Source organism: Scyliorhinus torazame, chromosome 1 (assembly GCF_047496885.1).
Source record: "Scyliorhinus torazame isolate Kashiwa2021f chromosome 1, sScyTor2.1, whole genome shotgun sequence".
NCBI classification, from domain to species: domain Eukaryota; kingdom Metazoa; phylum Chordata; class Chondrichthyes; order Carcharhiniformes; family Scyliorhinidae; genus Scyliorhinus; species Scyliorhinus torazame.
In genome coordinates, this window is record NC_092707.1 from 408,289,878 (window position 1) to 408,317,185 (window position 27,308).

Sequence of the window (27,308 nt, forward strand, 5' to 3'; positions counted from 1 at the left end):
CCCCCCCTCAAAATTCACTCCGTCCCCCCTCAAAACTCACTCTGTTCCCCCTCAAAACTCACTCTGTTCCCCCCTCAAAACTCACACTGTGCCCCCCTCAAAACTCACTCTGTCCCCCCTCAAAACTCACTGTGTCCCCCCTCAAAACTCACTCTGTCCCCCCTCAAAACTCACTATGCCCCCCTCAAAACTCACACTTAACCCCCTAAAACTCACTCTGTCCCCCCATAAAACTCACACTGTCCCTCCTCAAAACTCATTCTGTCCCCCCCTCAAAACTCACTCTGTCCCCCCTCAAAACTCAGTCTGTCCCCCTCAAAACTCACTCTGTCCCCCCTCAAAACTCAGTCTGTCCCCCTCAAAACTCACTCTGTCCCCCCTCAAAACTCAGTCTGTCCCACTCAAAACTCACTCCGTCCCCCCTCAAAACTCAGTCTGTCCCACTCAAAACTCACTCCGTCCCCCCTCAAAACTCAGTCTGTCCCACTCAAAACTCACTCTGTCCCCCTCAAAACTCACTCTGTCCTCCCTCAAAACTCACTCTGTCCCCCCTCAAAACTCACTCTGTTCCCCCTCCAAACACACACTGTGCCCTCCTCAAAACTCACTCTGTCCCCCATCAAAACTCACACAGACCTCCCTCAAAACTCACTCTGTCCCCCTCAAAACTCACTCTGTCCCCCTCAAAACTCACTCTGTCCCCCCTCAAAACTCACTCTGTCCCCCTCAAAACTCACTCTGTCCCCCCCTCAAAACTCACTCTGTCCCCCCTCAAAACTCAGTCTGTCCCCCTCAAAATTCACTCTGTCCCCCCTCAAAACTCAGTCTGTCCCCCTCAAAACTCACTCTGTCCCCCCTCAAAACTCACTCTGTCCTCCCTCAAAACTCACTCTGTCCCCCCTCAAACTCACTCTGTTCCCCCTCCAAACACATACTGTGCCCCCCTCAAAAATCACTCTGTCCCCCTCAAAACTCACACTGACCCCCCACAAAACTCACTCTGTCCCCCCTCAAAACTCACTCTGTCCCCCTCAAAACTCACTCTGTCCCCCCTCAAAACTAACTCTGTCCCACATCAAAACTCACACTGACCCCCCTCAAAACTCACTCTGTCCTTCTCAAAACTCACTCTGTCCCCCCTCAAAACTCACGCTGTCACACCTCAAAACTCACACTGACCCCACTCAAAACTCACTCTGTCCCCCCTCAAAACTTACTCTGTCCCCCCTCAAAACTCACTCTGTCCCCCCTCAAAACTCACACTGACCCCCCTCAAAACTCACTCTGTCCCCCTCAAAACTCACTCTGTCCCCCCTCAAATCTCACGCTGTCACACCTCAAAACTCACACTGACCCCCCTCAAAACTCACACTGACCCCACTCAAAACTCACTCTGTCCCCCCTCAAAACTCACTCTGTCCCCCCTCAAAACTCACTCTGTCCCCCCTCAAAACTCACACTGACCCCCCTCAAAACTCACTCTGTCCCCCCTCAACACTCACTCTGTCCCGCCTCAATACTCACTCTGTCCCCTCCTCAAAACTCACACTGATCCCCTCAAAACTCACACTGATCCCCCTCAAAACTCACTCTGTCCCCGTCAAAACTCACTCTGTTCCCCCCTCAAAACTCAGACTGAATCCCCCTGTAAACTCACATTGACAGCCCCTCCAAACTCACTCTGTCCCCCCTCAAAACTCACTCTGTCCCCCCATCAAAACTCAGACTGACCACCCCTCAAAACTCACTCTGTCCCCCGTCAACACTCACTCTGTCCCGCCTCAATACTCACTCTGTCCCCTCCTCAAAACTCACACTGATCCCCTCAAAACTCACACTGATCCCCCTCAAAACTCACTCTGTCCCCGTCAAAACTCACTCTGTTCCCCCCTCAAAACTCAGACTGAATCCCCCTGTAAACTCACATTGACAGCCCCTCCAAACTCACTCTGTCCCCCCTCAAAACTCACTCTGTCCCCCCATCAAAACTCAGACTGACCACCCCTCAAAACTCACACTGACCCCCCCTGAAAACTCACCCTGTTTCCCCTCAAAACTCACATTGACCCCCCCTCAAAATTCACTCCGTCCCCCCTCAAAACTCACTCTGTTCCCCCTCAAAACTCACTCTGTTCCCCCCTCAAAACTCACACTGTGCCCCCCTCAAAACTCACTCTGTCCCCCCTCAAAACTCACTGTGTCCCCCCTCAAAACTCACTCTGTCCCCCCTCAAAACTCACTATGTCCCCCCTCAAAACTCACACTTAACCCCCTAAAACTCACTCTGTCCCCCCATAAAACTCACACTGTCCCTCCTCAAAACTCACTCTGTCCCCCCCTCAAAACTCACTCTGTCCCCCCTCAAAACTCAGTCTGTCCCCCTCAAAACTCACTCTGTCCCCCCTCAAAACTCAGTCTGTCCCACTCAAAACTCACTCCGTCCCCCCTCAAAACTCAGTCAGTCCCACTCAAAACTCACTCCGTCCCCCATCAAAACTCAGTCTGTCCCACTCAAAACTCACTCTGTCCCCCCTCAAAACTCACTCTGTCCTCCCTCAAAACTCACTCTGTCCCCCCTCATAACTCACTCTGTTCCCCCTCCAAACACACAGTGTGCCCCCCTCAAAACTCACTCTGTCCCCCATCAAAACTCACACAGACCTCCCTCAAAACTCACTCTGTCCCCCTCAAAACTCACTCTGTCCCCCTCAAAACTCACTCTGTCCCCCCTCAAAACTCACTCTGTCCCCCTCAAAACTCACTCTGTCCCCCCCTCAAAACTCACTCTGTCCCCCCTCAAAACTCAGTCTGTCCCCCTCAAAATTCACTCTGTCCCCCCTCAAAACTCAGTCTGTCCCCCTCAAAACTCACTCTGTCCCCCCTCAAAACTCACTCTGTCCTCCCTCAAAACTCACTCTGTCCCCCCTCAAAACTCACTCTGTTCCCCCTCCAAACACATACTGTGCCCCCCTCAAAAATCACTCTGTCCCCCTCAGAACTCACACTGACCCCCCCCAAAACTCACTCTGTCCCCCTCAAAACTCACTCTGTCCCCCTCAAAACTCACTCTGTCCCCCCTCAAAACTAACTCTGTCCCCCATCAAAATTCACACTGACCCCCCTCAAAACTCACTCTGTCCTTCTCAAAACTCACTCTGTCCCCCCTCAAAACTCACGCTGTCACACCTCAAAACTCACACTGACCCCACTCAAAACTCACTCTGTCCCCCCTCAAAACTTACTCTGTCCCCCCTCAAAACTCACTCTGTCCCTCCTCAAATCTCACTCTGTTCCCCTCAAAACTCACTCTGTCCCCCCTCAAAACTCACTCTGTCCCCCCTCAAAATTCACTCTGTCCCCCTCAAAATTCACTCTGTCCCCCCATTAAAACTCACTCTGTCCCTCCTCAAAACTCACTCTGTCCCCCCTCAACACTCACTCTGTCCGCCTCAATACTCACTCTGTCCCCTCCTCAAAACTCACACTGATCCCCTCAAAACTCACACTGATCCCCCTCAAAACTCACTCTGTCCCCCGTCAAAACTCACTCTGTTCCCCCCTCAAAACTCAGACTGAATCCTCCTGAAAACTCACATTGACACCACCTCCAAACTCACTCTGTCCCCCCTCAAAACTCACTCTGTCCCCCCATCAAAACTCAGACTGACCACCCCTCAAAACTCACACTGACCCCCCTGAAAACTCACCCTGTTTCCCCTCAAAATTCACATTGACCCCCCCTCAAAATTCACTCTTTTCCCCCCTCAAAACTCACACTGACCCTCCCTCAAAACTCACTCTGTCCCCCATCAAAACTCACTCTGTTCCCCCTCAAAACTCACTCTGTTCCCCCCTCAAAACTCACACTGTGCCCCCCTCAAAACTCACTCTGTCCCCCTCAAAACTCACTCTGTCCTCCCTCAAAACTCACTCTGTCCCCCCTCAAAACTCACTCTGTTCCCCCTCCAAACACACACTGTGCCCTCCTCAAAACTCACTCTGTCCCCCATCAAAACTCACACAGACCTCCCTCAAAACTCACTCTGTCCCCCTCAAAACTCACTCTGTCCCCCTCAAAACTCACTCTGTCCCCCCTCAAAACTCACTCTGTCCCCCTCAAAACTCACTCTGTCCCCCCCTCAAAACTCACTCTGTCCCCCCTCAAAACTCAGTCTGTCCCCCTCAAAATTCACTCTGTCCCCCCTCAAAACTCAGTCTGTCCCCCTCAAAACTCACTCTGTCCCCCCTCAAAACTCACTCTGTCCTCCCTCAAAACTCACTCTGTCCCCCCTCAAACTCACTCTGTTCCCCCTCCAAACACATACTGTGCCCCCCTCAAAAATCACTCTGTCCCCCTCAGAACTCACACTGACCCCCCCCAAAACTCACTCTGTCCCCCTCAAAACTCACTCTGTCCCCCTCAAAACTCACTCTGTCCCCCCTCAAAACTAACTCTGTCCCCCATCAAAACTCACACTGACCCCCCTCAAAACTCACTCTGTCCTTCTCAAAACTCACTCTGTCCCCCCTCAAAACTCACGCTGTCACACCTCAAAACTCACACTGACCCCACTCAAAACTCACTCTGTCCCCCCTCAAAACTTACTCTGTCCCCCCTCAAAACTCACTCTGTCCCCCCTCAAAACTCACACTGACCCCCCTCAAAACTCACTCTGTCCCCCTCAAAACTCACTCTGTCCCCCCTCAAATCTCACGCTGTCACACCTCAAAACTCACACTGACCCCCCTCAAAACTCACACTGACCCCACTCAAAACTCACTCTGTCCCCCCTCAAAACTCACTCTGTCCCCCCTCAAAACTCACTCTGTCCCCCCTCAAAACTCACACTGACCCCCCTCAAAACTCACTCTGTCCCCCCTCAACACTCACTCTGTCCCGCCTCAATACTCACTCTGTCCCCTCCTCAAAACTCACACTGATCCCCTCAAAACTCACACTGATCCCCCTCAAAACTCACTCTGTCCCCGTCAAAACTCACTCTGTTCCCCCCTCAAAACTCAGACTGAATCCCCCTGTAAACTCACATTGACAGCCCCTCCAAACTCACTCTGTCCCCCCTCAAAACTCACTCTGTCCCCCCATCAAAACTCAGACTGACCACCCCTCAAAACTCACTCTGTCCCCCGTCAACACTCACTCTGTCCCGCCTCAATACTCACTCTGTCCCCTCCTCAAAACTCACACTGATCCCCTCAAAACTCACACTGATCCCCCTCAAAACTCACTCTGTCCCCGTCAAAACTCACTCTGTTCCCCCCTCAAAACTCAGACTGAATCCCCCTGTAAACTCACATTGACAGCCCCTCCAAACTCACTCTGTCCCCCCTCAAAACTCACTCTGTCCCCCCATCAAAACTCAGACTGACCACCCCTCAAAACTCACACTGACCCCCCCTGAAAACTCACCCTGTTTCCCCTCAAAACTCACATTGACCCCCCCTCAAAATTCACTCCGTCCCCCCTCAAAACTCACTCTGTTCCCCCTCAAAACTCACTCTGTTCCCCCCTCAAAACTCACACTGTGCCCCCCTCAAAACTCACTCTGTCCCCCCACAAAACTCACTGTGTCCCCCCTCAAAACTCACTCTGTCCCCCCTCAAAACTCACTATGTCGCCCCTCAAAACTCACACTTAACCCCCTAAAACTCACTCTGTCCCCCCATAAAACTCACACTGTCCCTCCTCAAAACTCACTCTGTCCCCCCCTCAAAACTCATTCTGTCCCCCCTCAAAACTCAGTCTGTCCCCCTCAAAACTCACTCTGTCCCCCCTCAAAACTCAGTCTGTCCCACTCAAAACTCACTCCGTCCCCCCTCAAAACTCAGTCTGTCCCACTCAAAACTCACTCCGTCCCCCATCAAAACTCAGTCTGTCCCACTCAAAACTCACTCTGTCCCCCCTCAAAACTCACTCTGTCCTCCCTCAAAACTCACTCTGTCCCCCCTCATAACTCACTCTGTTCCCCCTCCAAACACACAGTGTGCCCCCCTCAAAACTCACTCTGTCCCCCATCAAAACTCACACAGACCTCCCTCAAAACTCACTCTGTCCCCCTCAAAACTCACTCTGTCCCCCTCAAAACTCACTCTGTCCCCCCTCAAAACTCACTCTGTCCCCCTCAAAACTCACTCTGTCCCCCCCTCAAAACTCACTCTGTCCCCCCTCAAAACTCAGTCTGTCCCCCTCAAAATTCACTCTGTCCCCCCTCAAAACTCAGTCTGTCCCCCTCAAAACTCACTCTGTCCCCCCTCAAAACTCACTCTGTTCCCCCTCCAAACACATACTGTGCCCCCCTCAAAAATCACTCTGTCCCCCTCAGAACTCACACTGACCCCCCCCAAAACTCACTCTGTCCCCCCTCAAAACTCACTCTGTCCCCCTCAAAACTCACTCTGTCCCCCCTCAAAACTAACTCTGTCCCCCATCAAAATTCACACTGACCCCCCTCAAAACTCACTCTGTCCTTCTCAAAACTCACTCTGTCCCCCCTCAAAACTCACGCTGTCACACCTCAAAACTCACACTGACCCCACTCAAAACTCACTCTGTCCCCCCTCAAAACTTACTCTGTCCCCCCTCAAAACTCACTCTGTCCCTCCTCAAATCTCACTCTGTTCCCCTCAAAACTCACTCTGTCCCCCCTCAAAACTCACTCTGTCCCCCCTCAAAATTCACTCTGTCCCCCCTCAAAATTCACTCTGTCCCCCCATGAAAACTCACTCTGTCCCTCCTCAAAACTCACTCTGTCCCCCCTCAACACTCACTCTGTCCGCCTCAATACTCACTCTGTCCCCTCCTCAAAACTCACACTGATCCCCTCAAAACTCACACTGATCCCCCTCAAAACTCACTCTGTCCCCCGTCAAAACTCACTCTGTTCCCCTCTCAAAACTCAGACTGAATCCTCCTGAAAACTCACATTGACACCACCTCCAAACTCACTCTGTCCCCCCTCAAAACTCACTCTGTCCCCCCATCAAAACTCAGACTGACCACCCCTCAAAACTCACACTGACCCCCCTGAAAACTCACCCTGTTTCCCCTCAAAATTCACATTGACCCCCCCTCAAAATTCACTCTTTTCCCCCCTCAAAACTCACACTGACCCTCCCTCAAAACTCACTCTGTCCCCCATCAAAACTCACTCTGTTCCCCCTCAAAACTCACTCTGTTCCCCCCTCAAAACTCACACTGTGCCCCCCTCAAAACTCACTCTGTCCCCCCTCAAAACTCACTGTGTCCCCCCTCAAAACTCACTCTGTCCCCCCTCAAAACTCACTCTGTCCACCCTCAAAACTCACACTTAACCCCCTAAAACTCACCCTGTCCCCCCCTCAAAACTCACTCTGTCCCCCCTCAAAACTCAGTCTGTCCCACTCAAAACTCACTCTGTCCCCCCTCAAAACTCAGTCTGTCCCACTCAAAACTCACTCTGTCCCCCCTCAAAACTCACTCTGTCCTCCCTCAAAACTTACTCTGTCCCCCCTCAAAACTCCCTCTGTTCCCCCTCCAAACTCACACTGTGCCCCCCTCAAAACTCACTCTGTCCCCCTCAAAACTCACACTGACCCCCCTCAAAACTTACTCTGTCCCCCCTCAAAACTCACTCTGTCCCCCCTCAAAACTCACTCTGTCCCCCCTCAAAACTCACACTGACCCCCCTCAAAACTCACTCTGTCCCCCTCAAAACTCACTCTGTCCCCCCTCAAAACTCACGCTGTCACACCTCAAAACTCACACTGACCCCCCTCAAAACTCTGTCCCCCCTCAAAACTCACTCTGTCCCCCTCTAAACTCACTCTGTCCCCCCTCAAAACTCACGCTGACACACCTCAAAACTCACACTGACCCCCCTCAAAACTCACTCTGTCCCCCTCAAAACTCACTCTGTCCCCCCTCAAAACTCATGCTGTCACACCTCAAAACTCACACAGACCCCCCTCAAAACTCACTCTGTCCCCCCTCAAAACTCACTCTGACCCCCCTCAGAACTCACTCTGTCCCCCCTCAAAACTCACTCTACCCCCCTCAAAACTTACTCTGTCCCCCCTCAAAACTCACATTGTCACACCTCAAAACTCACACTGACCCCCCTCAAAACTCACGCTGTCACACCTCAAAACTCACACTGACCACCCTCAAAACTCGCGCTGTCACAGCTCAAAACTCACTCTGTTCCCCCCTCAAAACTCACACTGTGCCCCCCACAAAACTCACTCTGTCCCCCCTCAAAACTCACTCTGTGCCCCCTGAAAACTCACTTACCCCCCTCAAAACTCACTCTGTCCCCCCTCAAATCTCACTCTGTCCCTCCTCAAAACTCACTCTGTCCCCCCCTCAAAACTCACTCTGTCCCCCCTCAAAACTCAGTCTGTCCCCCTCAAAACTCACTCTGTCCATCCTCAAAACTCACTCTGTTCCCCCTCAAAACTCACACTGTGCCCCCCTCAAAACTCACGCTGTCCCCCTCAAAATTCACACTGACCCCCCTCAAAGCTCACTCTGTCCACCCTCAAAACTCACTCTGTCCCCCTCAAAACTCACTCTGTCCCCCCTCAAAACTCACTGTGTCCCCCCTCAAAACTCACACTGACCCCCCTCAAAACTCACTCTGTCCCCCTCAAAACTCACTCTGTCCCCCCTCAAAACTCACTCTGTACCCCTCAAAACTCCCTCTGTTCCCCCTCCAAACTCACACTGTGCCCCCTGAAAACTCACTCTGTCCCCCTCAAAACTCACTCTGTCCCCCCCTCAAAACTCACTCTGTCCCCCCTCAAAACTCAGTCTGTCCCCCTCAAAATTCACTCTGTCCCCCCTCAAAACTCAGTCTGTCCCCCCAAAACTCACTCTGTCACCCCTCAAAACTCACTCTGTCCTCCCTCAAAACTCACTCTGTCCCCCCTCAAAACTCACTCTGTTCCCCCTCCAAACACATACTGTGCCCCCCTCAAAAATCACTCTGTCCCCCTCAAAACTCACACTGACCCCCCACAAAACTCACTCTGTCCCCCCTCAAAACTCACTCTGTCCCCCTCAAAACTCACGCTGTCACACCTCAAAACTCACACTGACCCCACTCAAAACTCACTCTGTCCCCCCTCAAAACTTACTCTGTCCCCCCTCAAAACTCACTCTGTCCCTCCTCAAATCTCACTCTGTTCCCCTCAAAACTCACTCTGTCCCCCCTCAAAACTCACTCTGTCCCCCCTCAAAATTCACTCTGTCCCCCCATCAAAACTCTCTCTGTCCCTCCTCAAAACTCACTCTGTCCCCCCTCAACACTCACTCTGTCCTGCCTCAATACTCACTCTGTCCCCTCCTCAAAACTCACACTGATCCCCTCAAAACTCACACTGATCCCCCTCAAAACTCACTCTGTCCCCCGTCAAAACTCACTCTGTTCCCCCCTCAAAACTCAGACTGAATCCCCCTGAAAACTCACATTGACACCCCCTCCAAACTCACTCTGTCCCCCCTCAAAACTCACTCTGTCCCCCCATCAAAACTCAGACTGACCACCCCTCAAAACTCACACTGACCCCCCCTGAAAACTCACCCTGTTTCCCCTCAAAATTCACATTGACCCCCCCTCAAAATTCACTCTTTTCCCCCCTCAAAACTCACACTGACCCTCCCTCAAAACTCACTCTGTCCCCCATCAAAGCTCACTCTGTTCCCCCTCAAAACTCACTCTGTTCCCCCCTCAAAACTCACACTGTGCCCCCCTCAAAACTCACTCTGTCCCCCATCAAAACTCACTGTGTCCCCCCTCAAAACTCACTCTGTCCCCCCTCAAAACTCACTCTGTCCCCCCTCAAAACTCACACTTAACCCCCTAAAACTCACCCTGTCCCCCCCTCAAAACTCACTCTGTCCCCCCTCAAAACTCAGTCGGTCCCACTCAAAACTCACTCTGTCCCCCCTCAAAACTCAGTCTGTCCCACTCAAAACTCACTCTGTCCCCCCTCAAAACTCACTCTGTCCTCCCTCAAAACTTACTCTGTCCCCCCTCAAAACTCCCTCTGTTCCCCCTCCAAACTCACACTGTGCCCCCCTCAAAACTCACTCTGTCCCCCTCAAAACCCACACTGACCCCCCTCAAAACTCACTCTGTCCCCCCTCAAAACTCACTCTGTCCCCCCTCAAAACTCACTCTGTCCCCCCTCAAAACTCACACTGACCCCCCTCAAAACTCACTCTGTCCCCCTCAAAACTCACTCTGTCCCCCCTCAATACTCACGCTGTCACACCTCAAAACTCACACTGACCCCCCTCAAAACTCACTCTGTCCCCCCTCAAAACTCACTCTGTCCCCCTCAAAACTCACTCTGTCCCCCCTCAAAACTCACGCTGACACACCTCAAAACTCACACTGACCCCCCTCAAAACTCACTCTGTCCCCCTCAAAACTCACTCTGTCCCCCCTCAAAACTCATGCTGTCACACCTCAAAACTCACACTGACCCCCCTCAAAACTCACTCTGTCCCCTCTCAAAACTCACTCTGACCCCCCTCAGAACTCACTCTGTCCCCCCTCAAAACTCACTCTACCCCCCTCAAAACTTACTCTGTCCCCCCTCAAAACTCACATTGTCACACCTCAAAACTCACACTGACCCCCCTCAAAACTCACGCTGTCACACCTCAAAACTCACACTGACCACCCTCAAAACTCGCGCTGTCACACCTCAAAACTCACTCTGTTCCCCCCTCAAAACTCACACTGTGCCCCCCACAAAACTCACTCTGTCCCCCCTCAAAACTCACTCTGTGCCCCCTGAAAACTCACTTACCCCCCTCAAAACTCACTCTGTCCCCCCTCAAAACTCACTGTGTCCCCCCTCAAAACTCACTCTGTCCCCCCTCAAAACTCACTCTGTCCCCCCTCAAAACTCACACTTAACCCCCTAAAACTCACCCTGTCCCCCCCTCAAAACTCACTCTGTCCCCCCTCAAAACTCAGTCTGTCCCACTCAAAACTCACTCTGTCCCCCCTCAAAACTCAGTCTGTCCCACTCAAAACTCACTCTGTCCCCCCTCAAAACTCACTCTGTCCTCCCTCAAAACTTACTCTGTCCCCCCTCCAAACTCCCTCTGTTCCCCCTCCAAACTCACACTGTGCCCCCCTCAAAACTCACTCTGTCCCCCTCAAAACTCACACTGACCCCCCTCAAAACTCACTCTGTCCCCCTCAAAACTCACTCTGTCCCCCCTCAAAACTCACACTGACCCCCCTCAAAACTCACTCTGTCCCCCTCAAAACTCACTCTGTCCCCCCTCAAAACTCACGCTGACACACCTCAAAACTCACACTGACCCCCCTCAAAACTCACTCTGTCCCCCTCAAAACTCACTCTGTCCCCCCTCAAAACTCACGCTGTCACACCTCAAAACTCACACTGACCCCCCTCAAAACTCACTCTGTCCCCCCTCAAAACTCACTCTGTCCCCCTCAAAACTCACTCTGTCCCTCCTCAAAACTCACGCTGACACACCTCAAAACTCACACTGACCCCCCTCAAAACTCACTCTGTCCCCCTCAAAACTCACTCTGTCCACCCTCAAAACTCATGCTGTCACACCTCAAAACTCACTCTGTCCCCCCTCAAAACTCACTCTGTCCCCTCTCAAAACTCACTCTGTCCCCTCTCAAAACTCACTCTGTCCCCCTCAAAACTCACTCTGTCCCCCCTCAAAACTCATGCTGTCACACCTCAAAACTCACTCTGACCCCCCTCAGAACTCACTCTGTCCCCCCTCAAAACTCACTCTACCCCCCTCAAAACTTACTCTGTCCCCCCTCAAAACTCACATTGTCACACCTCAAAACTCACACTGACCCCCCTCAAAACTCACGCTGTCACACCTCAAAACTCACACTGACCCCCCTCAAAACTCGCGCTGTCACACCTCAAAACTCACTCTGTTCCCCCCTCAAAACTCACACTGTGCCCCCCACAAAACTCACTCTGTCCCCCCTCAAAACTCACTCTGTGCCCCCTGAAAACTCACTTACCCCCCTCAAAACTCACTCTGTCCCCCCTCAAATCTCACTCTGTCCCTCCTCAAAACTCACTCTGTCCCCCCCTCAAAACTCACTCTGTCCCCCCTCAAAACTCAGTCTGTCCCCCTCAAAACTCACTCTGTCCCCCTCAAAACTCACTCTGTTCCCCCTCAAAATTCACACTGTGCCCCCCTCAAAACTCACGCTGTCCCCCTCAAAATTCACACTGACCCCCCTCAAAGCTCACTCTGTCCCCCCTCAAAACTCACTCTGTCCCCCTCAAAACTCACTCTGTCCCCCCTCAAAACTCACTGTGTCCCCCCTCAAAACTCACACTGACCCCCCTCAAAACTCACTCTGTCCCCCTCAAAACTCACTCTGTCCCCCCTCAAAACTCACTCTGTCCCCCCATCAAAATTCACTCTGCCCCCCTCAAAACTCACTCTGACCCCCCTCAAAACTCACTCTCTCCCCCCCTCAAAACTCACACTGACCCCTCTTAAAACTCACTCTGTCACCCCCTCAAAGCTTACTCTGTCACCCCCTCTAAACTCATACTGACCCCCCTCAAAACTTCCTCTCTCACCCCCTCAAAACTCATATTGTCTACCCCTCAAAACTCACACTGACCACCGCTCAAAACTCACTCTGTCACCCCTCAAAACTCACTCTGTTCCCCCTCAAATCTGTCTCTGTCCCCCCCTCAAAACTCACTCTGTCCCCCCCTGAAAACTCACTCTGTCCTCCCTCAAAACTCACTCTGTCACCCCCTCAAAATTCACTCTGTCCCCCCTCAAAACACACACTGTCCCCCCTCAAAACACACTCTGTTCCCCCTCAAAACTCACTCTGTCCCACCTCAAAACTCACTCTGTCCCTCCTCAACACTCACTCTGTCCCCCCTCAAAACTCACTCTGTCTCTCCTCAAAACTCACTCTGTCACCCCCTCAAAACTCACTCTGTCATCCCCTCAAAACTCACTCTGTCCCTCATCAAAACTCACTCTGTCCCCCTATCAAAACTCACTCTGTCACCCCCTCAAAACTCACTCTGTCCCTCCTCAAAACTCACTCTGTCCCCCCATCAAAACTCACTCTGTCACCCCCTCAAAACTCACTCTGTCCCCCCTCAAAACTCACTCTGTCCCTCGTCAAAACTCACTCTACCCCCTCTAAACTCACTCTGTCCCCCCTCAAAACTCACTCATTCCCCCCATCAAAACTCAGACTGACCACACCTCAAAACTCACACTGACCCCCCCTCAAAACTCACTCTGTTCCCCCCCTCAAAACTCACACTGACCCCCTCTCAAAACTCACTCACTCCCCCTCAAAACTCACTCTGTTCCCCCTCAAAACTCACTCTGTTCCCCCCTCAAAATTCACACTGACCTACATCAAAACTCACTCACTCCCCCCCTCAAAACTCACTCTGTTCCCCCTCAAAACTCACTCTGTTCCCCCCTCAAAACTCACACTGTGCCCCCCTCAAAACTCACTGTGTCCCCCCTCAAAACTCACTGTGTCCCCCCTCAAAACTCACTGTGTCCCCCCTCAAAACTCACTCTGTCCCCCCTCAAAACTCACTGTGTCCCCCCACAAAACTCACTCTGTCCCCCCTCAAAACTCACTCTGTCCCCCCTGAAAACTCACTTACCCCCCTCAAAACTCACTCTGTCCACCCTCAAAACTCACTCTGTCCCTCCTCAAAACTCACTCTGTCCCCCCCTCAAAACTCACTCTGTCCCCCTCAAAACTCAGTCTGTCGCCCTCAAAACTCACTCTGTTCCCCCTCAAAACTCACACTGACCCCCCTCAAAACTCACTCTGTTCCCCCTCCAAACTCACACTGTGCCCCCCTCAAAACTCACTCTGTCCCCCCTCAAAATTCACACTGACCCCCCTCAAAACTCACTCTGTCCCCCCTCAAAACTCACTCTGTCCCCCTCAAAACTCACTCTGTCCCCCCTCAAAACTCACTGTCCCCCCTCAAAACTCACACTGACCCCCCTCAAAACTCACTCTGTCCCCCTCAAAACTCACTCTGTCCCCCCTCAAAACTCACTCTGTCCCCCCATCAAAATTCACTCTGTCCCCCTCAAAACTCACTCTGACCCCCCTCAAAACTCACTCTGTCCCCCCCTCAAAACTCACACTGACCCCCCTCAAAACTCACTCTGTCACCCCCTCAAAACTCACTCTGTCACCCCCTCTAAACTCACACTGACCCCCCCTCAAAACTTCCTCTCTCACCCCCTCAAAACTCATATTGTCTACCCCTCAAAACTCACACTGACCACCCCTCAAAACTCACTCTGTCACCCCTCAAAACTCACTCTGTTCCCCCTCAAAACTCACTCTGTCCCCCCCTCAAAACTCACTCTGTCACCCTCTGAAAACTCACTCTGTCCCCCCCTCAAAACTCACTCTGTCCTCCCTCAAAACTCACTCTGTCACCCCCTCAAAATTCACTCTGTCCCCCCTCAAAACACACACTGACCCCCCTCAAAACTCACTCTGTACCCCCTCAAAACTCACTCTACCCACCTCAAAACTTACTCTGTCCCCCCTCAAAACTCACATTGTCACACCTCAAAACTCACACTGACCCCCCTCAAAACTCACGCTGTCACACCTCAAAACTCACACTGACCACCCTCAAAACGCACGCTGTCACACCTCAAAACTCATTCTGTTCCCCCCTCAAAACTCACACTGTGCCCCCCTCATATCTCACTCTGTCCCCCCTCAAAACTCACTGTGTCCCCCCACAAAACTCACTCTGTCCCCCCTCAAATCTCACTCTGTCCCTCCTCAAAACTCACTCTGTCCCCCCCTCATAACTCACTCTGTCCCCCCTCAAAACTCAGTCTGTCCCCCTCAAAACTCACTCTGTCCCCCCTCAAAACTCACTCTGTTCCCCCTCCAAACTCACACTGTGACCCCCTCAAAACTCACACTGTCCCCCTCAAAACTCACACTGACCCCCCTCAAAACTCACACTGACCCCCCTCAAAACTCACTCTGTCCCCCTCAAAACTCACTCTGTCCCCCCTCAAAACTCACTGTGTCCCCCCTCAAAACTCACACTGACCCCCCTCAAAACTCACTCTGTCCCCCTTAAAACTCACTCTGTCCCCCCTCAAAACTCACTCTGTCCCCCTATCAAAATTCACTCTGTCCCCCTCAAAACTCTCTGACCCCCCTCAAAACTCACTCTGTCCTCCCCTCAAAACTCACACTGACCCCCCTCAAAACTCACTCTGTCACCCCCTCAAAACTCACTCTGTCACCCCCTCTAAACTCATACTGACCCCCCTCAAAACTCACACTGACCCCCCCTCAAAACTTCCTCTCTCACCCCCTCAAAACTCACATTGTCCCCCCTCAAAACTCACACTGACCACCCCTCAAAACTCACTCTGTCACCCCTCAAAACTCACTCTGTTCCCCCTCAAAACTCACTCTGTCCCCCCTCAAAACTCACTCTGTCCCCCCTCAAAATTCACTCTGTCCCCCCTCAAAATTCACTCTGTCCCCCCATCAAAACTCACTCTGTCCCTCCTCAAAACTCACTCTGTCCCCCCTCAACACTCACTCTGTCCCGCCTCAATACTCACTCTGTCCCCTCCTCAAAACTCACACTGATCCCCTCAAAACTCACACTGATCCCCCTCAAAACTCACTCTGTCCCCCGTCAAAACTCACTCTGTTCCCCCCTCAAAACTCAGACTGAATCCCCCAGAAAACTCACATTGACACCCCCTCCAAACTCACTCTGTCCCCCCTCAAAACTCACTCTGTCCCCCCATCAAAACTCAGACTGACCACCCCTCAAAACTCACACTGACCCCCCCTGAAAACTCACCCTGTTTCCCTTCAAAATTCACATTGACCCCCCCTCAAAATTCACTCTTTTCCCCCCTCAAAACTCACACTGACCCTCCCTCAAAACTCACTCTGTCCCCCATCAAAGCTCACTCTGTTCCCCCTCAAAACTCACTCTGTTCCCCCCTCAAAACTCACACTGTGCCCCCCTCAAAACGCACTCTGTCCCCCCTCAAAACTCACTGTGTCCCCCCTCAAAACTCACTCTGTCCCCCCTCAAAACTCACTCTGTCCCCCCTCAAAACTCACACTTAACCCCCTAAAACTCACCCTGTCCCCCCCTCAAAACTCACTCTGTCCCCCCTCAAAACTCAGTCTGTCCCACTCAAAACTCACTCTGTCCCCCCTCAAAACTCAGTCTGTCCCACTCAAAACTCACTCTGTCCCCCCTCAAAACTCACTCTGTCCTCCCTCAAAACTTACTCTGTCCCCCCTCAAAACTCCCTCTGTTCCCCCTCCAAACTCACACTGTGCCCCCCTCAAAACTCACTCTGTCCCCCTCAAAACTCACACTGACCCCCCTCAAAACTCACTCTGTCCCCCCTCAAAACTCACTCTGTCCCCCCTCAAAACTCACTCTGTCCCCCCTCAAAACTCACACTGACCCCCCTCAAAACTCACTCTGTCCCCCTCAAAACTCACTCTGTCCCCCCTCAAAACTCACGCTGTCACACCTCAAAACTCACACTGACCCCCCTCAAAACTCACTCTGTCCCTCCTCAAAACTCACTCTGTCCCCCTCAAAACTCACTCTGTCCCCCCTCAAAACTCACGCTGACACACCTCAAAACTCACACTGACCCCCCTCAAAACTCACTCTGTCCCCCTCAAAACTCACTCTGTCCCCCCTCAAAACTCATGCTGTCACACCTCAAAACTCACACTGACCCCCCTCAAAACTTACTCTTTCCCCTCTCAAAACTCACTCTGACCCCCCTCAGAACTCACTCTGTCCCCCCTCAAAACTCACTCTACCCCCCTCAAAACTCACTCTGTCCCCTCTCAAAACTCACATTGTCACACCTCAAAACTCACACTGACCCCCCTCAAAACTCACACTGACCCCCCTCAAAACTTACTCTGTCCCCCCTCAAAACATACATTGTCACACCTCAAAACTCACACTGACCCCCCTCAAAACTCACGCTGTCACACCTCAAAACTCACACTGACCACCCTCAAAACTCGCGCTGTCACACCTCAAAACTCACTCTGTTCCCCCCTCAAAACTCACACTGTGCCCCCCACAAAACTCACTCTGTCCCCCCTTAAAACTCACTCTGTGCCCCCTGAAAACTCACTTACCCCCCTCAAAACTCACTCTGTCCCCCCTCAAATCTCACTCTGTCCCTCCTCAAAACTCACTCTGTCCCCCCCTCAAAACTCACTCTGTCCCCCCTCAAAACTCAGTCTGTCCCCCTCAAAACTCACTCTGTCCCCCTCAAAACTCACTCTGTTCCACCTCAAAATTCACACTGTGCCCCCCTCAAAACTCACGCTGTCCCCCTCAAAATTCACACTGACCCCCCTCAAAGCTCACTCTGTCCCCCCTCAAAACTCACTCTGTCCCCCTCAAAACTCACTCTGTCCCCCCTCAAAAATCACTGTGTCCCCCCTCAAAACTCACACTGACCCCCCTCAAAACTCACTCTGTCCCCCTCAAAACTCACTCTGTCCCCCCTCAAAACTCACTCTGTCCCCCCATCAAAATTCACTCTGTCCCCCTCAAAACTCACTCTGACCCCCCTCAAAACTCACTCTGTCCCCCCCTCAAAACTCACACTGACCCCTCTCAAAACTCACTCTGTCACCCCCTCAAAGCTCACTCTGTCACCCCCTCTAAACTCATACTGACCCCCCTCAAAACTTCCTCTCTCACCCCCTCAAAACTCATATTGTCTACCCCTCAAAACTCACACTGACCACCCCTCAAAACTCACTCTGTCACCCCTCAAAACTCACTCTGTTCCCCCTCAAATCTGTCTCTGTCCCCCCCTCAAAACTCACTCTGTCCCCCCCCTGAAAACTCACTCTGCCCTCCCTCAAAACTCACTCTGTCACCCCCTCAAAATTCACTCTGACCCCCCTCAAAACACACACTGACCCCACTCAAAACACACTCTGTTCCCCCTCAAAACTCACTCTGTCCCACCTCAAAACTCACTCTGTCCCCCCCTCAAAACCCATTCTGTCACCCCCTCAAAACTCACTCTGTCCCCCCTCAAAACTCACTCTGTCCCTCCTCAAAACTCACTCTGTCACCCCCTCAAAACTCACTCTGTCATCCCCTCAAAACTCACTCTGTCCCTCATCAAAACTCACTCTGGCCCCCTATCAAAACTCACTCTGTCACCCCCTCAAAACTCACTCTGTCCCTCCTCAAAACTCACTCTGTCCCCCCATCAAAACTCACTCTGTCACCCCCTCAAAACTCACTCTGTCCCCCCTCAAAACTCACTCTGTCCCTCCTCAAAACTCACTCTACCCCCTCTAAACTCACTCTGTCCCCCCTCAAAACTCACTCATTCCCCCCATCAAAACTCAGACTGACCACACCTCAAAACTCACACTGACCCCCCCTCAAAACTCACTCTGTTCCCCCCTCAAAACTCACACTGACCCCCTCTCAAAACTCACTCACTCCCCCCTCAAAACTCACTCTGTTCCCCCTCAAAACTCACTCTGTTCCCCCCTCAAAACTCACACTGACCTCCCCTCAAAACTCACTCACTCCCCCCTCAAAACTCACTCTGTTCCCCCTCAAAACTCACTCTGTTCCCCCCTCAAAACTCACTCTGTTCCCCCCTCAAAACTCACACTGTGCCCCCCTCAAAACTCACTGTGTCCCCCCTCAAAACTCACTGTGTCCCCCCCTCAAAACTCACTGTGTCCCCCCTCAAAACTCACTCTGTCCCCCCTCAAAACTCACTGTGTCCCCCCACAAAACTCACTCTGTCCCCCCTCAAAACTCACTCTGTCCCCCCTGTTAAAACTCACTTACCCCCCTCAAAACTCACTCTGTCCCCCCTCAAAACTCACTCTGTCCCCCCCTCAAAACTCACTCTGTCCCCCTCAAAACTCAGTCTGTCCCCCTCAAAACTCAGTCTGTCCCCCTCAAAACTCACTCTGTCCCCCCTCAAAACTCACACTGACCCCCCCTCAAAACTCACTCTGTTCCCCCTCCAAACTCACACTGTGCCCCCCTCAAAACTCACTCTGTCCCCCCTCAAAATTCACACTGACCCCCCTCAAAACTCACTCTGTCCCCCCTCAAAACTCACTCTGTCCCCCTCAAAACTCACTCTGTCCCCCCTCAAAACTCACTGTGTCCCCCCTCAAAACTCACACTGACCCCCCTCAAAACTCACTCTGTCCCCCTCAAAACTCACTCTGTCCCCCCTCAAAACTCACTCTGTCCCCCCATCAAAATTCACTCTGTCCCCCTCAAAACTCACTCTGACCCCCCTCAAAACTCACTCTGTCCCCCCCTCAAAACTCACACTGACCCCCCTCAAAACTCACTCTGTCACCCCCTCAAAACTCACTCTGTCACCCCCTCTAAACTCACACTGACCCCCCCTCAAAACTTCCTCTCTCACCCCCTCAAAACTCATATTGTCTACCCCTCAAAACTCACACTGACCACCCCTCAAAACTCACTCTGTCACCCCTCAAAACTCACTCTGTTCCCCCTCAAAACTCACTCTGTCCCACCCTCAAAACTCACTCTGTCACCCTCTGAAAACTCACTCTGTCCCCCCCTCAAAACTCACTCTGTCCTCCCTCAAAACTCACTCTGTCACCCCCTCAAAATTCACTCTGTCCCCCCTCAAAACACACACTGACCCCCCTCAAAACTCACTCTGTACCCCCTCAAAACTCACTCTACCCCCCACAAAACTTACTCTGTCCCCCCTCAAAACTCACATTGTCACACCTCAAAACTCACACTGACCCCCCTCAAAACTCACGCTGTCACACCTCAAAACTCACACTGACCACCCTCAAAACTCACGCTGTCACACCTCAAAACTCATTCAGTTCCCCCCTCAAAACTCACACTGTGCCCCCCTCATATCTCACTCTGTCCCCCCTCAAAACTCACTGTGTCCCCCCACAAAACTCACTCTGTCCCCCCTCAAATCTCACTCTGTCCCTCCTCAAAACTCACTCTGTCCCCCCCTCATAACTCACTCTGTCCCCCCTCAAAACTCAGTCTGTCCCCCTCAAAACTCACTCTGTCCCCCCTCAAAACTCACTCTGTTCCCCCTCCAAACTGACACTGTGACCCCCTCAAAACTCACACTGTCCCCCTCAAAACTCACACTGACCCCCCTCAAAACTCACTCTGTCCCCCCTCAAAACTCACTCTGTCCCCCTCAAAACTCACTCTGTCCCCCCTCAAAACTCACACTGACCCCCCTCAAAACTCACTCTGTCCCCCTTAAAACTCACTCTGTCCCCCCTCAAAACTCACTCTGTCCCCCTATCAAAATTCACTCTGTCCCCCTCAAAACTCTCTGACCCCCCTCAAAACTCACTCTGTCCTCCCCTCAAAACTCACACTGACCCCTCTCAAAACTCACTCTGTCACCCCCTCAAAACTCACTCTGTCACCCCCTCTAAACTCATACTGTCACCCCCTCTAAACTTACACTGACCCCCCTCAAAACTCACACTGACCCCCCCTCAAAACTTCCTCTCTCACCCCCTCAAAACTCACATTGTCCCCCCTCAAAACTCACACTGACCACCCCTCAGAACTCACTCTGTTCCCCCTCAAAACTCACTCTGTCCCCCCCTCAAAACTCACTCTGTCGCCCCCTGAAAACTCACTCTGTCTCCCCCTCAAAACTCACTCTGTCCTCACTCAAAACTCACTCTGTCACCCCCTCAAAATTCACTCTGTCCCCCCTCAAAACACACACTGACCCCCCTCAAAACTCACTCTGTTCCCCTTCAAAACTCACTCTGTCCCCCCTCAAAACTCACTCTGTCCCCCCCTCAAAACCCATTCTGTCACCCCCTCAAAACTCACTCTGTCCCTCCTCAAAACTCACTCTGTCCCCCCTCAAAACTCACTCTGTCCCTCCTCAAAACTCACTCTGTCACCCCCTCAAAACTCACTCTGTCATCCCCTCAAAACTCACTCTGTCCCCCCATCAAAACTCACTCTTTCACCCCCTCAAAACTCACTCTGTCCCCCCTCAAAACTCACTCTGTCCCTCCTCAAAACTCACTCTGTCCCCCCTCAATACTCACTCTGTCCCCCCTCAAAACTCACTCTGTACCCCCTCAAAACTCACTCTGTTCCCCCCTCAAAACTCACACTGACCTCCCCTCAAAACTCACTCACTCCCCCCTCAAAACTCACTCTGTTCCCCCTCAAAACTCACTCTGTTCCCCCCTCAAAACTCACTCTGTTCCCCCCTCAAAACTCACACTGTGCCCCCCTCAAAACACACTGTGTCCCCCCTCAAAACTCACTGTGTCCCCCCCTCAAAACTCACTGTGTCCCCCCTCAAAACTCACTCTGTCCCCCCTCAAAACTCACTCTGTCCCCCCTGTTAAAACTCACTTACCCCCCTCAAAACTCACTCTGTCCCCCCTCAAAACTCACTCTGTCCCCCCCTCAAAACTCACTCTGTCCCCCTCAAAACTCAGTCTGTCCCCCTCAAAACTCAGTCTGTCCCCCTCAAAACTCACTCTGTCCCCCCTCAAAACTCACACTGACCCCCCCTCAAAACTCACTCTGTTCCCCCTCCAAACTCACACTGTGCCCCCCTCAAAACTTACTCTGTCCCCCCTCAAAATTCACACTGACCCCCCTCAAAACTCACTCTGTCCCCCCTCAAAACTCACTCTGTCCCCCTCAAAACTCACTCTGTCCCCCCTCAAAACTCACTGTGTCCCCCCTCAAAACTCACACTGACCCCCCTCAAAACTCACTCTGTCCCCCTCAAAACTCACTCTGTCCCCCCTCAAAACTCACTCTGTCCCCCCATCAAAATTCACTCTGTCCCCCTCAAAACTCACTCTGACCCCCCTGAAAACTCACTCTGTCCCCCCCTCAAAACTCACACTGACCCCCCTCAAAACTCACTCTGTCACCCCCTCAAAACTCACTCTGTCACCCCCTCTAAACTCACACTGACCCCCCCTCAAAACTTCCTCTCTCACCCCCTCAAAACTCATATTGTCTACCCCTCAAAACTCACACTGACCACCCCTCAAAACTCACTCTGTCACCCCTGAAAACTCACTCTGTTCCCCCTCAAAACTCACTCTGTCCCCCCTCAAAACTCACTCTGTCACCCTCTGAAAACTCACTCTGTCCCCCCCTCAAAACTCACTCTGTCCTCCCTCAAAACTCACTCTGTCACCCCCTCAAAATTCACTCTGTCCCCCCTCAAAACACACACTGACCCCCCTCAAAACTCACTCTGTACCCCCTCAAAACTCACTCTACCCCCCACAAAACTTACTCTGTCCCCCCTCAAAACTCACATTGTCACACCTCAAAACTCACACTGACCCCCCTCAAAACTCACGCTGTCACACCTCAAAACTCACACTGACCACCCTCAAAACTCACGCTGTCACACCTCAAAACTCATTCAGTTCCCCCCTCAAAACTCACACTGTGCCCCCCTCATATCTCACTCTGTCCCCCCTCAAAACTCACTGTGTCCCCCCACAAAACTCACTCTGTCCCCCCTCAAATCTCACTCTGTCCCTCCTCAAAACTCACTCTGTCCCCCCCTCATAACTCACTCTGTCCCCCCTCAAAACTCAGTCTGTCCCCCTCAAAACTCACTCTGTCCCCCCTCAAAACTCACTCTGTTCCCCCTCCAAACTCACACTGTGACCCCCTCAAAACTCACACTGTCCCCCTCAAAACTCACACTGACCCCCCTCAAAACTCACTCTGTCCCCCCTCAAAACTCACTCTGTCCCCCTCAAAACTCACTCTGCCCCCCCTCAAAACTCACTGTGTCCCCCCTCAAAACTCACACTGACCCCCCTCAAAACTCACTCTGTCCCCCTTAAAACTCACTCTGTCCCCCCTCAAAACTCACTCTGTCCCCCTATCAAAATTCACTCTGTCCCCCTCAAAACTCTCTGACCCCCCTCAAAACTCACTCTGTCCTCCCCTCAAAACTCACACTGACCCCTCTCAAAACTCACTCTGTCACCCCCTCAAAACTCACTCTGTCACCCCCTCTAAACTCATACTGTCACCCCCTCTAAACTCACACTGACCCCCCTCAAAACTCACACTGACCCCCCCTCAAAACTTCCTCTCTCACCCCCTCAAAACTCACATTGTCCCCCCTCAAAACTCACACTGACCACCCCTCAAAACTCACTCTGTTCCCCCTCAAAACTCACTCTGTCCCCCCCTCAAAACTCACTCTGTCGCCCCCTGAAAACTCACTCTGTCCCCCCCTCAAAACTCACTCTGTCCTCACTCAAAACTCACTCTGTCACCCCCTCAAAATTCACTCTGTCTCCCCTCAAAACACACACTGACCCCCCTCAAAACTCACTCTGTTCCCCCTCAAAACTCACTCTGTCCCCCCTCAAAACTCACTCTGTCCCCCCCTCAAAACCCATTCTGTCACCCCCTCAAAACTCACTCTGTCCCTCCTCAAAACTCACTCTGTCCCCCCTCAAAACTCACTCTGTCCCTCCTCAAAACTCACTCTGTCACCCCCTCAAAACTCACTCTGTCATCCCCTCAAAACTCACTCTGTCCCCCCATCAAAACTCACTCTTTCACCCCCTCAAAATTCACACTGACCCCCCTCAAAACTCACTCTGTCCCCCCTCAAAACTCACTCTGTCCCCCTCAAAACTCACTCTGTCCCCCCTCAAAACTCACTGTGTCCCCCCTCAAAACTCACACTGACCCCCCTCAAAACTCACTCTGTCCCCCTCAAAACTCACTCTGTCCCCCCTCAAAACTCACTCTGTCCCCCCATCAAAATTCACTCTGTCCCCCTCAAAACTCACTCTGACCCCCCTGAAAACTCACTCTGTCCCCCCCTCAAAACTCACACTGACCCCCCTCAAAACTCACTCTGTCACCCCCTCAAAACTCACTCTGTCACCCCCTCTAAACTCACACTGACCCCCCCTCAAAACTTCCTCTCTCACCCCCTCAAAACTCATATTGTCTACCCCTCAAAACTCACACTGACCACCCCTCAAAACTCACTCTGTCACCCCTGAAAACTCACTCTGTTCCCCCTCAAAACTCACTCTGTCCCCCCCTCAAAACTCACTCTGTCACCCTCTGAAAACTCACTCTGTCCCCCCCTCAAAACTCACTCTGTCCTCCCTCAAAACTCACTCTGTCACCCCCTCAAAATTCACTCTGTCCCCCCTCAAAACACACACTGACCCCCCTCAAAACTCACTCTGTACCCCCTCAAAACTCACTCTACCCCCCACAAAACTTACTCTGTCCCCCCTCAAAACTCACATTGTCACACCTCAAAACTCACACTGACCCCCCTCAAAACTCACGCTGTCACACCTCAAAACTCACACTGACCACCCTCAAAACTCACGCTGTCACACCTCAAAACTCATTCAGTTCCCCCCTCAAAACTCACACTGTGCCCCCCTCATATCTCACTCTGTCCCCCCTCAAAACTCACTGTGTCCCCCCACAAAACTCACTCTGTCCCCCCTCAAATCTCACTCTGTCCCTCCTCAAAACTCACTCTGTCCCCCCCTCATAACTCACTCTGTCCCCCCTCAAAACTCAGTCTGTCCCCCTCAAAACTCACTCTGTCCCCCCTCAAAACTCACTCTGTTCCCCCTCCAAACTCACACTGTGACCCCCTCAAAACTCACACTGTCCCCCTCAAAACTCACACTGACCCCCCTCAAAACTCACTCTGTCCCCCCTCAAAACTCACTCTGTCCCCCTCAAAACTCACTCTGCCCCCCCTCAAAACTCACTGTGTCCCCCCTCAAAACTCACACTGACCCCCCTCAAAACTCACTCTGTCCCCCTTAAAACTCACTCTGTCCCCCCTCAAAACTCACTCTGTCCCCCTATCAAAATTCACTCTGTCCCCCTCAAAACTCTCTGACCCCCCTCAAAACTCACTCTGTCCTCCCCTCAAAACTCACACTGACCCCTCTCAAAACTCACTCTGTCACCCCCTCAAAACTCACTCTGTCACCCCCTCTAAACTCATACTGTCACCCCCTCTAAACTCACACTGACCCCCCTCAAAACTCACACTGACCCCCCCTCAAAACTTCCTCTCTCACCCCCTCAAAACTCACATTGTCCCCCCTCAAAACTCACACTGACCACCCCTCAAAACTCACTCTGTTCCCCCTCAAAACTCACTCTGTCCCCCCCTCAAAACTCACTCTGTCGCCCCCTGAAAACTCACTCTGTCCCCCCCTCAAAACTCACTCTGTCCTCACTCAAAACTCACTCTGTCACCCCCTCAAAATTCACTCTGTCTCCCCTCAAAACACACACTGACCCCCCTCAAAACTCACTCTGTTCCCCCTCAAAACTCACTCTGTCCCCCCTCAAAACTCACTCTGTCCCCCCCTCAAAACCCATTCTGTCACCCCCTCAAAACTCACTCTGTCCCTCCTCAAAACTCACTCTGTCCCCCCTCAAAACTCACTCTGTCCCTCCTCAAAACTCACTCTGTCACCCCCTCAAAACTCACTCTGTCATCCCCTCAAAACTCACTCTGTCCCCCCATCAAAACTCACTCTTTCACCCCCTCAAAACTCACTCTGTCCCCCCTCAAAACTCACTCTGTCCCTCCTCAAAACTCACTCTGTCCCCCCTCAAAACTCACTCTGTCCCTCTTCAAAACTCACTCTGTCCCCCCTCAATACTCACTCTGTCCCCCCTCAAAACTCACTCTGTACCCCCTCAAAACTCACTCTGTCCCCCCCTCAATACTCACTCTGTCACCCCCTCAAAACTCACTCTGTCACCCCCTCAAAACTCACTCTGTCACCCCCTCAAAACTCACACTGACCCCCTCAAAACTCACTCTGTCACCCCCTCAAAACTCAAACTGTGCCCTCCTCAAAACTCACACTCTCCACTTCCCCAGAAACTCTCAAAGTCGGAGTCATTCTCTGTCTTACCTGTTGTCCAGGAGTTCTCCCTCTCCCGTGGTGCTGACCAAGTTAGATCCCCTCTCTCTGACCCTGGTGGACCCACTCTCTCGGGACTGGCTCAATGGACACTGATCCCAGTTCAGCGCACATGTAGAATGGGCTAATGAGTGCTAACAATTTCAAACTCAGAGTTGAGACGGACAGGAATGAGGAGGGTGCAGGAAAATGCCAGTAATAAATAATAGAGACAGAGAACGAGAGAGAAAGAAACAGAGATAGAGTGCGCGCATGAGAGAGTGACAGAAACAGAGAGAGAGACACAGAGATAGAGAGAGAGGGAGACATACATAGTGACATAGGGAGAGACAGATAGAAAAATAGACACAGAGTAAGGGGAAAAGAGGAATTTAAATATCCTACCTTGTTACAAATAAAACATGATATCAGGTAATCTGACCAATCAGAAACATCTTCATCAAGGTTAAGATTGCAGTTTAAGTATGTTTTTGATAACGTTGGTGGAATGTCTCAGCGTAGACAGAAGCTTCTGGCTCCTTGAAACCGCATCAGCTATTCCTCTAAAGAGTCATTGTCCCATCCCACTCTCCAGCTCCCTCTCCAGTCCCCCTTACATGCCTCATGTTGCAAAGGAAAACCAGGCTCCTTGTTAATATAAGTTCGGGACTTCATTGGTGCAATGTTTTGTGCACAGGGCATTCCACAATCCAACTATTCCAAATGCCAAAGAATTTCTCTAACCTGTAGCCATTGTGATGAATGTAAGAAATTGGTACATGTGGGGGCGATTCTCCGATATTGAGGCCAAATGTTCGCGCCATCGTGAACGCCGTCGCGTTTCACGACGGCACAAACAGGGCCCGGACACAACCTATTCTGGCCCCCACAGGGGGTCAGCACGGCGCTGGAGCGGTTCACGCTGCTCCAGCGTCTTTACGCGGCGCCAAATGGGCACCGCGCCATCCTGCGCATGCGTGGGGAACGTCTTACGCACGCCGGCCTATCACCAACATGGAGCCGGTGTTCTGGGGCCACGCGCGGAAGGAGGTAGGCCTGGGGGGGAGAGGCCGGCCCGCCGATCGGTGGGCCCCGGTCGCGAGTCAGACCCCATCGGAGGCCACCCCGGTGAAGGAGCCCCCCTCCCCCCAAAGGCTGCCCCCCCCAGCGTTCCCGCAGAGTTCCCGCCGGCAGCGACCAGTGGTGGACGGCGCCGGCGGGAACATTTTGTGTCGTAGCGGCTGGTCGGCCCATCCGGCCGGA

General features: G+C 52.4%; 1 protein-coding gene across 4 annotated transcripts in view; it reads right to left on the reverse strand.

Annotated features, from left to right (window-relative positions):
• The window catches only part of LOC140428287 (uncharacterized), a 64,964-nt gene extending 38,371 nt beyond the window's left edge, over positions 1-26,593 (reverse strand). The window contains exon 1 of one of the 4 annotated variants that reach the window (XM_072514632.1): positions 26,451-26,593. The gene's annotated coding sequence lies outside the window, so the exon portion shown is untranslated. Of the gene's footprint in view, positions 1-26,057; positions 26,181-26,450 lie in introns of those variants that run through there. The other 3 variants (XM_072514605.1, XM_072514596.1, XM_072514614.1) reach the window with 3 other exon arrangements.
• Between the last annotated feature and the right edge of the window lie 715 nt (positions 26,594-27,308).